We start from the raw sequence: 13,743 nt of genomic DNA, 5'->3' as shown, positions 1-13,743 counted from the left end.
ATGTTACATCAGAGGTCCCAAATAATAATAATCTCCGTTTTGACCCTAGCAATACAGTACATCTCAGACCCACTAAAAGTGTGTGACTTCCATGCAGGGCACCCAATGTGCAGGATAATATTCTTCAGGCTTTTTAGCACGAGGGGTGCAATACTTTGATATCAAGTATTTTACGCAATGAAATTAGCCCGATCACCACCCCAAATCCACCCAACCCCCCACCCCATGGAATTAGATCCCAAGATAGCTACATTTCGAAAGCAATTTGTGGAGGATCCTAAAATAAAGGGACTGGACAGGACCTGGCGCAGGTGCCAGGATAAAGTCAGACGTTTCTGGGCATCTCACCAAACTATTGGATTTAGCCGTCTAAGCTAAAGACGCCAATTATCTACTTGACCCGAATAAGATTCTTGAATGGGCGCAAAGAGCACTCTGTTTCCTGGGCAACGCTATTTATTTATTATTTGAGTTTGTAGAGCACGACAGCTACCCCTAAGGGTTTCCCGGCGCTAAAATGGAGCAGCTAATGAGTCAGGTAGAGGCAGATGCTCTTACTGGTCAAAGAGCCAGGTCTTAACGGCTTTGCGGAAGCGAGTGTGACTGTCCTCCGACCGAATGATCAGGGGAAGAGAGTTCCATAACTTAGGCCCCAGATAGGCAAAGGAACGGCCACCCATTCTGGAAAGTTTGAACCTCGGCACAGAGAAGAGGATTTGGGAGGAGGATCGGAGGGAGCGGGTAGGGGAATACAGTTTCACCAAGGTCTGAAGATAACTTGGGGCCACCTTCTGTCTGATCTTGTGCATATAGGTAAGCGCCTTGAACTTCGCACGGTTTTCCACCGACAGCCAATGAAGCTCACGAAGATGGTTGGATACATGGTCGGTTTTACGGCAGCCGCTAGGCAGGCGCGCTGCGGCGTTTTGTACAAGCTGAAGGCGGCGCGTGACAGCCTTGGCCGCCCCCAGGTAGAGTATGTTACCATAGTCCAACCGGGAGGTGACCAAGGCACTCACGACCGATCGCCGGGTATCCAAAGGCAACATCCACAAGATCTTTCTCAACCAACGTATAATGGTGAAACATGTGGATGATACCTTGTTTACTTGGCCCTGCATGGTCAGATCCCTGTCAATAACACCGAGATTACAAACCTGTTCCACAGGTGCTGGAAGGGGGCAGAGTTCAATAGGCCAATGCCTCGAGGTCCTTAGGTCGGGTTTATGACCCAGGACAAGGACCTCGGTCTTACCCCCATTCAACTTGAGGAGGTTATGGTCCATCCACTTGGCAATTTCACCAAGCCCAACTGAAAGGAGAGAGATGGAGGCCTTGTCAGATTTAGTGAGCGAAAAAACTATCTGCGAGTAGTCGGCATACGTAAATAGGGTGAGACCGACGCTGTCTGCTATGTGGGCTAAAGGGGTGACATACAGATTGAAAAGAAGGGGGTTAAGAATAGAACCCTGAGGGACACCGTGAGGTTGGGGATAGACATTGGAAGTAGCGGATTGGGAAAAGATTTGAAAAGTGCGATCAGCAAGAAAAGAGGCCAACCAGCCCAGGGCCGATCCTTCAACGCCCACGGTGGCTAAGGCCTCCAGGAGGATTTTGTGGGAAATGTGGCTAATTGCGCCTTGTCTACCGAGAGACGCAAATCCTTTTTCATGAGGATTGATCCTCAACTAGCAGAATTGCCCTCTACAGAAGTGGTCACCCAGGCCTACGGTTTACTTTTCAGAGACAAGTTTGTAAAGGACCTGGGCAAATGCTGGTTCACTTTTTCAGTCTGGGATAATGCCCAGAACTCTATGAAAAAAGTTGTTAATAGTGGCCTTTTAGTCAGTGCCCGGGCGCCTAGCTGTGGGCTCTAACAGGAGTTATGAGGAAGTGCATCCAGAGAGAGGTGGCGCTCCATGTTTCAACTTATATCCCACCCGCAGAGGCGGCCGGGTGTTGTGCCCAGCGAGGAGGTTACAAGGGAGAAAATAACACCAGCTATACCACCTATTCAGGTAAGGGGTTTTCCATCCTTGGGCATGAAGGTGTGTGGGGGCAGGGGAGGATAGGTTTATGTATACATATTGGAAGGTCCTTACTCAGGATCCGTGGGTGTTGCAGAATGTTCAAGGTCTTTCAACTGGAGTTTAACTCCAGCCCTCTCCAAAAGGAACTGACCAACTCCTCTCCATTTTTCCCCAAACAGAGACAGGTTCATAGACAACAAAGTGACTTCTCTATTGCGGAAAGGGGCAATAACAAAATAGACTCTTCCCCTTCACAGGTTTTTCAGCACTATATTTTTGGTCGCGAAAAAGATATCTGGTTCCGGTTGGCTCTGAATCTAAAATAATTCAATTTGTTGACGGTGTATCGCCATTTCAAGATGGAAGACTTACACCTGTTGCGAGTTCTTTTGCACGAGGGAGGCTGAATGGTTCATCTCGACCTCAAGGATGCTTATCTAGCAGTTCCTATATTTGCCGCACATCACAGATTTCTTCAGTGCAATGGTGCCACCAGTTGTGCGAGTTTGCAGCTATGCCATTCACCCAGTTTCCGGCTCCTTGGTATTTCAGCAAGCTACCTCGACAATTGATCCATTACCTCCAGGAGTGGGGAGGGCTCAGCTGTTCATATATTTAGACAATATTCTGATCATGGCACATGGCAAGGACGTGGTTCTTCTACACCTCTCCTGAATGACACTGCTCCTTCAAGATCTGGAGTTCGTCATCAACTTGGAAAAATTTAGGATTACGATTCCCTCTCAGTTGTTGGAGTTTCGGGGGTTTCAAGTGGACTCCATCCTGACCAGCTTTTGCTTCCATTGAAAAAGCGGATTTCCATCAAGGAGTTGAGGAGAGCGCTTGACTCTCCGTCTAGATCGTTGAGGATTTTTGCTCGCGTGGTAGGACTTTTGGCTTCCTTTTTTAGGGAGGTATTTCCAGTACCCCTTCTTTATCAAGCCCTTCAACGTTTGAAGATAATGCACCTACGCATAGGTTTTGCTTACCCAAAACATATTGTTCTGTCAGTGGAAGCCAGGACAGATGTCATGGTGGTTGGAGCATATGGTTTCCTGGAACAGCAAAGCCATTTTTGCTCCAATTACGGAAGTGATCATAGCATCCAATGCCAGTCAGTGGGGCGGGGGAGCCTGTGGTAGCTCCGTGGAGACTAGGGCAGGTGCATCTTCATATCAATTGTGTGGATCTCCTGGCAGGTTCTTTTGTAATTCAAACTTGATCCCCACGCAAAGAGAGTTGTTGCATTCTCCTGAGAATGGACAGCGTATCAGCAGTCACATACATAAAACGATTAGGCGGGACAAGATCTCGCCTCCTAGTGGCGATTGCCAAGTACTTTTGGAATTAATGCCTCCGACATCCCATATCTGTGACAGCAGAATATATTCCAGGCAGGTCGAATGTGGTAGCGGACTGGAACTCTCAATTCATCCAGCAACTGTAGGCTACACCCCAGGATCTTTCGACTTCTGAATTTGCGCTGGAGCCCTTACACGGTAGACCACTTTGCTTCACATCTTAACATGCAACTGCCTCTCTTTGACAGTTGAAAACCAGATCCGCAAGCAGTCAGCTCGGATGCCTTTCTACAGTCTTGGTAGACGGGTCAGTTTCATGCATTTCCCGCATTAGTCAGGATTCAGAGGGTACTTTCGCACAGTCATGGTTTACAGTGGCCATGTATCTGTCTTGTACAGCTCCGGTGCACCTTCCGTGCACCATCCTTCCTTTCTGGATCTTCTCAGATCTGACGGATCTTCCACAACCATTGGTGACACAGGTACTGTTATCCCTCATGTGTTGGAGAAATTCAGGCCACAATGGCAAATGCCAGGAATTTTGCTGGACGTGTTGTGCTACCTATCATAATCTTGGACTCCCTCTATGCACGGACGATATGTAGCAGCCTGGCGCAGATGGGTTTGTTGGTGTAGTGAGCAAAGTGTGGATCCCCGGAGATCAGGAATCCATATGATTGTAAATTTCCCATCAGATATTACCAGTCACGGTCTAGCTTATAGGATGGTGAACAATTTCCGTTCAACTATCTCGGCAGGCCATCCCCATCTGATTGACAAACCGATAGGTGAGCATCTACTGGTTTGTAAACTATTTGGAGGTATCCAGTTGGATCGTCAACTACAACTTAAATATTCCATGCGTGGGATGTGGCCGTTGTGTTACGTTTTATCAGAGAATAGCCTGGGAACAAAGGTCTTTTGCTCAAACAATTACGAAGTGATGATACAGGACAATTGTTGATTTCTTTGCAGAAAACTTTCTGCCCAGTCTCTACAGTTACTGTGGTCCGTTGGGGTAAATGGTTGTTGTCTGAGGCTGTAATTGATGTATGCCTTTTTGGAGCTCATTCAGTTAGAGGGGCTATGGCCTTAAAGCTTTTTCCCACGGTTCTCATTTGGAGGACAATATGGCCGCTGCGGATAGGTCTTCTGATTCCATTTTTAAAGTTTTCTATCATAAGCCAATTCTAGATGTTGCACCTTATGTGGTGTTAAACTAGCATAACCTGAGGCCTCCATTTCCTGACATAGAATTAATGTCTAGCTGGCGCTTGAAGAATTTTCAATTCTATTAAGGACACGGAGGCAAGGATTATCCCTCCCTGGGATGTTGTCATACAGTCATCTGAGGGTACACGTAGATACATATGTCTTTATGATTGGATAATGGTACGCTCTACTGTGGCTATGGTTTGCTTTGCCCCCAGTATTTGTGAAGATCACGGAGGTGGGATATTATGGCTTCTGTTTTCTTTTCAGGTACGGATGCCAAGGCGACTTTAAGTGGTCTGAGGTGCCGCTGCCACTAAACCTGCTCACTGCGAAGGACGTCCCTCTTTGCCGGCTGGCCTGTGAGCTGTCCTGTGGTCGTTTCATTTAACATTTCTGCTGGATACAGGTTTTATGGACTTAAGCTGCTTATTCCTCAAAGAAAGAGGAAGGACTTAGGTTCTATTGACATTTATACTCCCAGTGACTGGTGGCGAGCGGGAGCTGTGAGGGCTCATGGGTTATGTAGTTTAAAGTATGATTAGCTGCTGTATATTACAAGTAAAGAAAGGGAAGCATCATTTTTTACTGTGAGTCCTGAATAGAATAGTTAGAAAAGGTTTTATTCCTGCAAGTAGGATGCCGTGGGGGGGGGGGCGGGGGGGCGGAGGTTGTTCCAGGACTTGGGGGCGAGGTAGGAGAAGGATCCTCCTAGCTTCAGCAGATGTCTGTGGCGTGACAGAGCAAGGGAGGCGGAGCCCAAGTGTCTGGAGGGTTATTAAAATAAAAAAAGAAACACGCGCGCGCGTACCCTCAGGCTTGTGCAGTTTAAAATGCATAATTTTAGAAACATTTTCAGCACGGGAACCCTCCGCTCCAAGACGCGCCTAGGGGGGTCTGCAACGCCTCACAAACAGAAGTGTCACACACTCATTCTAGTTGTGAAAAGGTGACAAGTTAGAGCGCGTGTCCCGGGGCCTAGAGGGCGTCAGTGACAGGCGTGCAGGAGGCCTCGCACTGTGGTAGTGCAGCGTGAAATGCAAACACGTCAGGCTCGTGAGGGATCCGAAGCAGCCACGCCCAGCCGCAGGTGCAACAGGTTTAGCTGCGCACACCCACTGCACTGCCCCGCGAGATCCGGAGCGCTGCAGGGAGGGGGCTCCTCGCCACCATAAACAGAGCCGCGCCCCCCTCTCCCCTCCCCACACGGCCTTACAAACGCCTTGTATCGAAAGCATGCTTTAAAGTCAGTGTGACGCCGCATTCCCCAAAACCGAGCTTCCTCCTAATGTGCATATGAAGTCAACGCTCTAGTGCCCGCTTAACCCTGCGTGACCCCACCAACCCAACAAATAAATAGAGCATAGTCAACCAGTGCGCAGCACATGTCTTCCAGATGCCCCGCTCGGCAGCGGAAAGTCATATCCCTCCCATGTGGTGCTGCGGAGTCACTATCAATTCTTCCAGGTCCTGACCTGCGTATGACACGTGCCAAGGCCCCGTATATACTATATCAGAGGGCTCCCCTCCCCCAGTTGTCCCATTCTACAGCAGCAGACCACAGATGCAGACGTCATACTGACGTGGTGAGCATATATACTCCCACCAACTCTCCATCCTGCTTCTTCCGGCGCTCAACTTTGCTCCAATGTAAATAAAAAGCCAAACACGTTTGCACTAACTTGCTGCTTATGCAACTTGATATGGAACAGGCATGTGTTGCCCAGGTCAACATTACATAAAACGTTTGCAACTACACCAAAAATAAGATCGCGGATTGAGAGACCATTTCTAAAAATTCATAACACTTTTTATACTCCTATAAAGTCCCACCACTGTCCGATTTTAAGATCTTAGTTCATTAAGAACTCTCAAATAAGAGCAAATGACATTTACACAGCTTTAGCTACCAATATAATAAAGCAGAACAAAGCAGGCTGCCACTCAGTCGCTGCCAGCACATCTGAAAGGTGAAGTAAACAAAGCGCGCTCCTTTATTTCCAGGTCTGATCCATTCTGCACACACATACGTCAACCGTGGTGCAGATGCTCCATGGTTTTGCACAAGTGCAGAGTTTCTGTGATGCGTCCCCTGGTCTCTTCATTCTCCAGCCGTGCCCTCCCTGGCCATCTCACCCCCAGGCATTCCCTCCAGCCTGGCACAGCCCTGACTAAAGTCGGTTTATCCTGCTGCTACGGGGCCTGCACAGAACTGTGAAGCCAGCCTGTACCAGAGCACATGCGCTGTACGCAGCAACTACCCAGGCTCCAAGGGCCCCTCCTGGGCGGCAGGGCATCTGTGCCACCAGCCCCTGGGCTCCACGTGCACACTAGGTGCACGTATTGTCATTACGTAGCTGCTCCACTCTCTGTCCTCTAACCTATATCTGCATCAGATTGTCCCTTCATTGGCCCCTTCACAGCCCCGCCCCTTTTCGGTAGCTCATCCAGAGGTCACCTCCCAAAAGGTTTAATAAACCGAGGCAGTGTGTGCATCTTACAATCGTCAATGGGCTCGAGGGCCTTTGGTGTTACAGGCAGTCCTGAAAGGGGGCCCTTGAAACATTCCAATACATTAAAGACATGTTGGGTGGGTTTAAGGCTACCCACAGATCCACAGGGATCTCGCCCTTGCAAAACTATTAATGTACACACATTTTGAAAGTGTTATCAAGTGGTCCCTTTTTGTAGTGTAGTTTCTGCAGCAGATTGCCTGTGAAAAACTTTAGCCAGACAGGGGCTACAGGGCCTCGACCTTGGTGGTTCAAGTAGTTTGAACCGGTGTCCATCCGTCTGTGGCACAGCACAGTGGGCGCAGTACAACCCACTCCACGCTGGACTCTCAGGGTAGCAAGGACGAGCAGTCAAGGGTTTGCTCAGGGAGGGAGTGCAGTTTAACTCAATGTCCTGCCCAATGATTACCTTTAAATTACTTTCTTTTTACCTAAACACACAACACAACGAAATACTACAAAACTGAGTTGGATTAGCAGCTTCAGTGTCATGTTCCTGGTCACAAACGCCAGTAAATGATACACCCACTTTCTAAACTCTCTTCCCAGCCCGGTAATCCCAATACTTCTAGTTTCTACTATTCTGTGGGCAGAGGCGGGCATTGGCACAGGTGTAGATTACTTTTACCAGCTGAGGTTAGAGGCACAACTCGGATCAAGAGCTCACCACCGGTATCAATTTGGGCAGAAAGTCTCAAATCCTCGTGCTTGCTTTCTGAGCAGGCGTCTCAATCCCAGTCTGGGGTCTTACAGCTGGTGTGGTGAGGCGGGCACAGCAGACACCCTTGGCCTTCTATACAGCAGATACAGAACAGGAATCACTGGGCGTGTCAGCCGGCAGGACCTGGCGTAGAGGCATGTCGCCTACAATAGTAGCTGCAGCCCCAGCCCAACAGCGACGCAGCTGCGGCCACTGGGACGACTAGTCAGCAGGGCCTTGGGGAGTTGCAGCATCCCAGGCTGACCAGGAACCCCTTAAGTGGAGACACCGCGCCCTACTGTTTGGTTAAAGCAGTGGTAGCACCAGTTTACAGCCTCCAATGGCAGTCAGCGGGCACAACTGCACTCATGCTGGTGTAGTGTTGGGCAGTTCACACTAGACCTGCATAGAGAGACCAGGGCCGTTCCTGGCTTCGCTCCCTAGAGTAGTTTGTTTTCTCCAAGTATACTGCAGTCTGGTCTTTTCCTCCAAGGTAGTTTTTTCTGCCACGGGGCCAGGCACATTTCTACCCTCTCTCAGCAGGATGGCAGAGGTATAGACACAGAGCAGACCCTCCGCTCCACCCCCACTTCCTGGAGCCTGGCTATCAGGCAGACACCAGCCACGACCACACAGCTGTTCTTCAAGTGCTCTGCCCATTACTCCCTTCCAAGAAGAACTTGGAACTGGAACAAAGTGGGGTTGTTTAGATTTAAACACATTTTGGGGACTTGTGCTTCAAGACTGATCGAGGCTGGTTCCCTTTCAAATGTCCCTTCGTGGCTGCTCTCCAGGCCCAGCCTTGCAGTAAAGTGATACTTCTCACAGTAGGTAGCACTGAGACTCACTCCAAGCAAATGGTACCCAAAACACTGGCATTTCTAATTGCAAGATCTCTGCACCTGGCTGTCATCAGCCCTCCTGGACCCTACTATTATCCTTATGGAGCAAGCTCCCCGTCTCGCTCTGGTCAATCACACAATACCAGTTCTTTAAAAAACAAAACACCCTTAGGCACATTTGATGATTAATGCCTTTTGTTTATGCAGTTTTACTTCTACTTTCCGCATGATTAGCTACAGGTAGCAGCACACTTTAGAAACGTTTTAATCAATCAGAGGAAATGGGCAGGCCTGGCTTAGAAATTGCCTCGCTGTGAACAGAATCTGCAGTCCCACCCCTCACCCCTACCTGCTTCCAGGGCAGGGACAGCAGTTCAATGTCTACTGCAAGGGTGCACGGCTCCAGTTTACATGACAGGGCCTATACATCTCATAGTCACGGCAGACCAAGGAAATAGAGCCCACGCCAGCCAGGATAGCTTGACTCCAGTGGCGTAGTGAGTACGGGACTGAAATCTGGGCATACCCTTCCCACATAGGGCGAACAGCAAAACACACAAGGTGATGGACGGAATGTTGCACATTGGCAAAACATTCACCCTCAGTCACAGATGTGGGTTTAATCTATCGTTATTTTGCTCACCACACCACCCCAGTTCAGACACGGCCATATGCAAATCAGTATTGACCCTGTGCCTCATGGGAACAGTCCAGCCTGAACTGCCAAGCCATGTCTTCACTGGACCAGAATCAAGCATCCTAGGACCGGTTTCTGGGCACTCCGGGCATGGGTACACACCCACTTACCATGAGGGGAGCAATTCCTTTGTAACACACCTTCATCCGGCCTGCCTTCCACTTAAGTTTGTTTTCCCCCCATCATGTGCCTTTCAAGTAGACTATCAGTCATGGGACTGGGACTTCATGTACAAAACTTTACACAATAAAGTTGCAAAAAAAACCTCAGTTTCACACTTTAGATAGAAAAGCTACTGACCAGGTTACAGAGACATTATAGGCTCAGACAGCAGAGACAGGTCAGCTACGCAGATCTTACAGGCTCAGACCCCTGACTGGAAATACAGGCAAAAAGCTATAACTAAAGACCCTGAAATGCTGCCCCTTAAGTCACGAAATAATAATCATTAAGGCAAGCAAGTGCCCCCTGGTACCAAGGAAACAATGCCTCCGCAATACAAACTTAGATTTAGTGCACAGATTTTTTATTCCCAAATATTATCTTTATTTTATATCATTTATAAAAAGCTCATTCGTCCCTTAAGTTATGTACCAGCACATGACACCGATCCGAAAATAACTCCATATAGTTAGGAAACATTATCAGGGAAGGAAAAGCCAATACCATGGGCATTAAAGACCTCTCAGAGACAGCCCGGTCTGCCCAGCAGCCATAAGCTTGGGTGAAGCATCACATGTCCAAGAGCTACTTCTCATATCCATGTTCTGCCTCACATGCCAATGTGTCCATATAGAACTGCATGCAAGGGATGACTGAGACAATGAGACACAGATGGTTACTGTATTTGTATAGAACACGCTGGTATAAAGCTCTAGAGTATCTGGTAGTCTGCAGAGGGCATCCCACTGAGGTGCAAATGTCGATGACAGACCGGAATCTGATTTGGGTGTTTAAAAGGTGGCAAGTGCAATGCATGCCAGAGGTACCCTGTTAATTAATGCAACCAAACGCTACGACGCATACCAAGAATCCAACCCGAAGTATGGACAGCACAAGCATCCGGTGGTCTGTCACTAAACATGCAAGCTTCTCTTACATCACAAGCATCAGGGGGTCTTTCACTGAACCTGCAAGCTTCTCTTACATCACAAGCATCAGGTGGTCTGTCACTGACCTTGCAAGCGTCTCTTACATCACAAGCATCAGGTGGTCTGTCACTGAACTTGCAAGCCTCTCTTACATCACAAGCATCAGGTGGTCTGTCACTGAACTTGCAAGCCTCTCTTACATCACAAGCATCAGGTGGTCTGTCACTGAACTTGCAAGCTTCTCTTACATCACAAGCATCAGGTGGTCTGTCACTGACCTTGCAAGCTTCTCTTACATCACAAGCATCAGGTGGTCTGTAATGGAACTTGCAAGCTTCTCTTACATCACAAGCGTCAGGTGGTCTGTCACTGAACCTGCAAGCTACTCCCAAGTTGTAACTATATTGATCATTGCATACCGTTTGTCTCGCGCTATGACACTCCACGCCTTGCTGTCATTTGTACTGGTGTGTTCTCTTCCCCCAAACTTTAAGCTGTCCTATCTCTTCCAAGCCCTGATCTTCCTCTAGTCCGCAGCTAACCCGCACCTCCTCTTTACCCACTATCACCAACACCCCAACCCCGTCACTCCCCCAGCCCTTCACTCATCTCCCTCTTACCGGTCACTTATGCTCGGCCTGGACCTCTTATACGTTACCGAATCTCTGTAATATCCCCGCCCCTCCCAATTCCAGTTACCACCGCATGCCAGGGCCGCCAGTCATGTCCCTCTCCCGCTCTCACACACCACTTCAGGGTTATTCTCTCCATAAAAATGTTTATAGTCTCGGCCGCTCCCCCCTCCGTTCCGTGCTCTCTCCAGGGCCCTTCAGGACAGTTTCACACAGTCACTTCCTCCTGCAAATGACTCAGCCCCCACCCGCCCCTTCTCCCCAATCAATACCTGCACACCCTAGATGAGCCCCCCCTTATGTTTATACCCAAGCTCATGGCAACTCCCCCATTCTCCACTTCCATCCAGGCCCCCAAACAGCTCCCCCTTTCTGCCAGGTGACTGTCAACAACACCCGGGCCCTACCTACCCCCGCCCGGTCTTTAAAGGTTACTCATTCACCCCACTACACTTCGCATGCACCCCACATCCCCACGCTCTGCTGGATGCCGCGGGCTCACGGTCACTCCCCGACAACCACCCCACACACGTCTTCACTCTCTTTCACCGTCCAGCTCACGTCCACCCCAGCAACCACCCCCTCCCCACTCTCTGCCATGCCACAGACACGGCCACTCCCCACTAACCACACCCCCTCACTCTTGTCCATGCCACGGACACCCCCAACATGTCTACACTCTCTTTAACGCCACAGCTCCCTGTCACTCCCCAGCACCCCCCCCCAATATCTATACACTCTTTACGCCACAGCTCTACTCCCCAGCAATCACCCCCACATGTCTGCACTCTCTTTAACGCCACAGCTCCCTGTCACTCCCCAGCACCCCCCCCCCAATATCTATACACTCTTTACGCCACAGCTCTACTCCCCAGCAATCACCCCCACATGTCTGCACGCTCGTCCACGCCACAGCTCGCGGTCACTCCCCAGCAATCACCCCACATGTCTGCACGCTCGTCCACGCCACAGCTCCCTGTCACTCCCCAGCAATCACCCCACATGTCTGCACCCTTTCACTGCCCAGCTCCCTGTCACTCCCCAGCAATCACCCCACATGTCTGCACTCTCGTCCACGCCACAGCTCGGGGTCACTCCCCAGCAATCACCCCACATGTCTTCACTATCGTCCACGCCACAGCTCGGGGTCACTCCCCAGCAATCACCCCCACATGTCTGCACCCTTTCACTGCCCAGCTCCCTGTCACTCCCCAGCAATCACCCCACATGTCTGCACTCTCGTCCACGCCACAGCTCGGGGTCACTCCCCAGCAATCACCCCCACATGTCTGCACGCTCGTCCACGCCACAGCTAGCGGTCACTCCCCAGCAATCACCCCCACATGTCTGCACTCTCTTTCACTGCCCAGCTCCCTGTCACTCCCCAGCAATCACCCCACATGTCTGCACGCTCGTCCACGCCACAGCTCGCGGTCACTCCCCAGCAATCACCCCCACATGTCTGCACCCTTTCACTGCCCAGCTCCCTGTCACTCCCCAGCAATCACCCCCACATGTCTGCACTCTCTTTAACGCCACAGCTCGCGGTCACTCCCCAGCAATCACCCCCACATGTCTGCACTCTCGTCCACGCCACAGCTCGCGGTCACTCCCCAGCAATCACCCCCACATGTCTGCACCCTTTCACTGCCCAGCTCCCTGTCACTCCCCAGCAATCACCCCACATGTCTTGACTATCGTCCACGCCACAGCTCGCGGTCACTCCCCAGCAATCACCCCACATGTCTGCACTCTCGTCCACGCCACAGCTCGGGGTCACTCCCCAGCAATCACCCCCACTTGTCTGCACTCTCTTTCACTGCCCAGCTCCCTGTCACTCCCCAGCAATCACCCCACATGTTTGCACGCTCTTCCTCGCCACAGCTCGCGGTCACTCCCCAGCAATCACCCCCACTTGTCTGCACTCGCTTTCACTCCCCAGCAATCACCCCCACTTGTCTGCACTCTCTTTCACTGCCCAGCTCCCTGTCACTCCCCAGCAATCACCCCCACTTGTCTGCACTCTCTTTCACTGCCCAGCTCCCCGTCACTCCCAATTCTTCTCCCCCCCATCCTCGCTTCCTCTCTCTCCGGTGCTTGCTCACTACCTCCCTTGCTCACTCCCTCCCATGCTCACTCCCTCCCATGCTCACTCCCGCCCCTACCTTGCCGCTGGGTCGGGCTTCAGCGCCGTCCGGGTCCGAGGGAGGGGGGCAGTAGGGGGGCCCGGCCGCGGTTAGAGGGGTCTCCGGCCTGTATCTCTCCTCTGTGGCTCTGCCTGCTCCGGTCACTTCCTGACGCCGCCGCTGCGCCTGCCTGCCTGTTCTGCTCGCTCCCTCCTCCTCCTCCCTTATCCCTGCTGGAGCCGCCGCTTCCGGCCCGGCCCCACTTCCCATCTCCATCCGTGACGTCCGCCGCCGGGAGCGGGGCTGCCGCAGAGCAAGGCGGAGGGGCTGAGGGGCTGAACGGCGGTCTCTCCCTCCGAGGTCAGCCAGGGCTGTCTCACACCGTGAAAGACAGCCGCGTTCACATAGTGGAGTCTCACACCTCGGAATGATAGGAAATTACTACTTGGTTCCTATACAGCGCTTTGTGCCGCACTTCAATTCTAAGCGCTGGTTATTAATTACTGTTACTTATGGCGCAGCCTAATTTTGGCTCCATTATTACACGTCATAAGTAGCACTTCATACTCGTGTCCTAATGTTATTAATGTGTTGCATTT

The 13,743-nt window shown here is 50.9% G+C and overlaps 1 protein-coding gene across 3 annotated transcripts in view; it reads right to left on the bottom strand.

Moving 5' to 3' along the window:
• CTTN (cortactin) overlaps positions 1-13,400 on the bottom strand; it is a 277,969-nt gene extending 264,569 nt beyond the window's left edge. For 2 of the 3 annotated variants that reach the window (XM_078684300.1, XM_078684299.1), the window contains exon 1: positions 13,184-13,373. The gene's annotated coding sequence lies outside the window, so the exon portion shown is untranslated. Of the gene's footprint in view, positions 1-13,183 lie in introns of all 3 variants that reach the window. The other variant, XM_078684298.1, reaches the window with a different exon arrangement.
• Positions 13,401-13,743: the final 343 nt, after the last annotated feature.

The sequence above is a fragment of the Lissotriton helveticus genome, chromosome 3_2 (genome assembly GCF_964261635.1).
Source record: "Lissotriton helveticus chromosome 3_2, aLisHel1.1, whole genome shotgun sequence".
Classification (NCBI taxonomy): Eukaryota; Metazoa; Chordata; class Amphibia; order Caudata; family Salamandridae; genus Lissotriton; species Lissotriton helveticus.
The sequence above is the reverse complement of the archived record's forward strand: the minus strand, read 5'-3'. Positions and strand labels throughout refer to the sequence as shown.